Here is a 4,117-nt window from a genome sequence, read left to right as displayed (position 1 = left end):
TACTCGACACTGTAAGATTTGTATAGCAGCTATTCCCATGACTCCTTCTGCCTAGCTGCCCCAAATCACCAAGTATCCATATTTATTGTCGTATTCAATTATGTAACATCTGGCCACATGACTAGATTTGAGGGGTGATAGTTCCCTCGTAATGGTGTGTAAGAGGGCTAACGGCAATGGAACTGGGATAAGTGATCCTAGATCCTCTCCCAGCCATTGTATCACCTTGGGAGAGTTTCTGTGACAGTTAGATGACCAGCCCTGGCAGGGCTCCTGCCTGATGCAAGCTGTAGAACTGACTGTAGGAGCAAGGAGTTCCCTCATTTGAACAGAGAAAGGACAAGTGATATCAGATGTTGTATCCACAGTGTAATCCCTGGGTCTCCAGTGGTGTCACAGTCTGTAGTGAGCAGCCCTGCTTTGCCTTTTAAGGATTCCTGTAGGGTGGCATTTGAACTGCTTAATCCATGCCAAACCACAAGCTCATGCTAAAAGATCAGAGCAGAGGGAAAAGCAGATTTATGACAGTAGGCTGTAATTAATTACTAATGGCCACTCAACAAGGGGAAGAGGAACATGTAGTAGAGGTGGCACAGGATTGCTTCAACAGTTCCTACAAATTGATTGACAGATATCTTTATATGTGCAGTCCACAGAGTATGGATAAGACAATGAAATGGATATTTGTAGAATTTCTCCCCCTCCAAAGATTTTGTGCTGGCATGAAATAATTTTGAATACAAAATCATTGTTAGTGATGCAATACTATTAATCCTTATGAAAGGAAATCTTAGCCCTGTTTTGATTAGAATTCTCACTCAATTCATTATTGTGAAGTAATTTGAATATATTTTTCTAGTATTATACTGATAGAGTTCCTGGTCTCAACACCAAGAGTCCTCATTTAGGTGACCAAGCTAACTTACAGGAGTAAAGTCTTTAGTTCTGGATCTGTAACTTTTCAATGCCTCAGTCTTGTTCTTGCTGTGAATGAAGCACTGTACCATTTGAGAGTTAACAGGGTACCTATGTATAAAAGTAATTCTCCTCTGTCATTGGTATATATTTGACAGTATAAAGTGGCTTTAGCCTTTTTCTACCATTTTTAGAATCAGCCAGTGGAGAATGCTGTATCATCTCAAACAGTTACCTGCAACTCAGACACTCATTGTGGCATTAATACTCTTTTCAGAATGGATAATTTCAGTAAGCTGTGATTTAATTTGTCTCTCATTATGACTACTGCCTCATTAAACTCAAGTGAAAGCTATCTTGTCTAGCCTAGGCTGTGCTTTGTGATGTTTCAGTGTTACTGATCTCATGTACCATATGCAGCCACTGTGATGCACATGAGATTTGAACATTTCTCAGATGCATTTTGCTGTTATACTGAAGCACAATTGAATAGCATGAGAGCAATTACACTTGTACATTTTTACATTCATTTGAATCCATGGATGATTTCTCTTCCCTACAAACAGGTATATTGGGAAGTTAGCTAATTCTCTGTTCATGTCTCTTGTTTCTCTTCTACTCAGCAAAATCCAATCTGCAACTGTATATAAATAAGAAGGAAAGTGAGTTGAATGGATACATGCCTAATTTGACTACAGTGAAGACTTTTAATTGGTATGAGCAGATAATTTAATGAAAGGGGTAGTTTTATGGTACAGCTCAACCCTGCTTTATAAAACATTAATTTATTAATCAGCTACTCCAAAAAAATCTTGTCACTTTATTGGGTTAAATCAGAGAAGAATATATTTTTAAAATTCAAAACTTCAGTTTACACTGGACTTGCTTATTTCACTACTGATCTTTAGGCATAATAGGTATAAGAAAATACCTTATTTCTTGCAGGTTATAGTCAGCATTTGCAGATTTAATTGGCAGGAGCTTGGGTCAAATGTTCTCATCAATCTATCACAATAGCAGGACCAGCTGCTGTCAAACTATTTCGCAACATCCACCACAATTTACAAAAGAATGAGGGCCACTGCTTTGCCTATGTGTAAAGCAAACAGCTTCTTCCTTCCTCTCCAGTAATGTAGTATTCATATAGTTGCTACAGGATGTCTAATAGAGAAAACCATATTATGAAAGGATTTAATGTAAGGATCTGTGTAAGTATAATCTGATGGAGAAAAGAGAAGATCAGACAATGTATTATTCTAGAAACAGTAACATTTGCTTAGAAGCAGCATCACTTTTCCAGTAATGATGAAGGGTAACTTTCCTGTCATTAAGAGGAACATAAAGGAAGAAAATGTTGTTATGACAAAGAGCTACAAACATCCCAACAGTTTGGGAAATAGCCAACTGGCCCATGAGAGCTCAGCTGCCCATCTGGTGAGTGTAGCTGCTATTTTTTTACTGTTGCAGATGTGTCACAGCTGTCACAAGTGACAAGCCACAGCTCGGTTTAGCAGGATCATTTTGTATCCCCAAACAGACTGCACTGATTTAGTTCAGTGGAAGTTTGACTTCAATGGACATTTGAGCATTATTTAATACCATGAAAGAAATGGCTTAAAAACATCTGAACAAGCTTTTGCATTTAAAAAACCCCTTTCTTTCTTTTCTAAATTTAACTGTTTCCACTAACCCAATATATCAATCCTTACCAGTTCAAGTGACATACATGCCACAGTGCTTTTCCAGGCACTCACAGTCAGATGTTTGGCTTGTCTTTCTCACTTTCCTTTTCACCTGTTTAAATATTTCAGGTATATTGCATGAAGTGTAAACATCAGCACTAGTTGAAAACTATTTCTTTTTCCTGGAAATCTCTGTACTTAATCAACTCTTTGATTTACACAGTGGCTTCCACAATCCTGTACGACAAAGAATAAAGACAACGCATTGAGAACAAACTGACTTTGTAGCTCCAGTTCTGCTGGATGTTTCTATTTGCAACATGCTCCAATAGAAATTTCTTGTGGAGTCTAAGAAAGTACAGTCACTGAGGGTGTTTCTCCTACAAACTGTCTTCTTAAAATCTGTTAGAACTTGGAACATTTAAACAATATGGGAAATTGGCATATCCCACTCAGACTTCTAAAAAGTCGTGTCTCTAATGGTAGTGGATGTGAATAACTCAAGTGATATTTTCTATGGAGAATATCTTGATTAAACTTCATTTATCACATTGTTTGAATATTTTTCTGTCCCCATGTCCAAAATAACTTTTGCATATTTTCATATATGACAGTGCTCATACAAGTCAGAGTTTGATTTGAAAATGGCTTTCTAATTGTAGAAGGAAGTAGAATTTACTTTACACTGGAATATAGATCTTAAGTAAGCCAGAGGAAGATTCAGCTCTCCATAAGTTGAAATGGTGGGATAGTCCACAGAACATGAATTCAAGTCTGAAGAGAGAAAAAGCAGTACAGTAAGTCCCAGAAATATGTCGTTCAGTGTTGTTATCTACTGATCTTCCTTAAAAGAAAGCTGTAGCTTTTATTTCTTTGACAGCTTATATTTTTTAGGCACTACTAGCAGAAGTTTAGTGATAATTAATACTTCTCTTATATTCTTGTGAGAGTTAAACCAAATGTTCCTTGTAGTGAGAAAGGACAAATTAATGACAGAAATAATGAAAAATGCACCTGAGTAGGAACTTCTCCAGGCAAATAATCACTTAATCCAAAAGAATGTACAGACTTTGGGGTAAAATATATAACAAGGGAATCCAGATGTTAACGAAGTGCCAGGAGGAGTCTCATGTGTAACATAATTAACTGAAAGCAAGAAGGTAAAAATCAACTTAAGGTCATGCAAACTGTGTTAAGGCTTCACATGTATGTTTCCAACTGACTTGACAGTTACAGAGATCCGTAAGTTTAGTCATTATTTTAAGGAAAGGTTTGTAAAAACCAAGATTTGTTATCTTATTTTTCTTTTTATTTTATATTGAAGATCTTAATTTTAGACTGCTATTTAATTATTCATATTTTAAGAGAGAGGAGTATTTCTTGTGATTTAAAGAATAGAAAGGGGACTAGAGAAAAAGAGAAAGCAAATTGCAGCCACAAGGCAATGCAGAAAGAGGGCTGATGATGGATAAGAAATCAATTTTCAAATCCTGGAAACAGAACTCGGAGTTCTCTAGATT

This window comes from Coloeus monedula (genome assembly GCF_965178545.1).
Source record: "Coloeus monedula genome assembly, chromosome: 4".
Classification (NCBI taxonomy): Eukaryota; Metazoa; Chordata; class Aves; order Passeriformes; family Corvidae; genus Coloeus; species Coloeus monedula.
The sequence above is the reverse complement of the archived record's forward strand: the minus strand, read 5'-3'. Positions refer to the sequence as shown.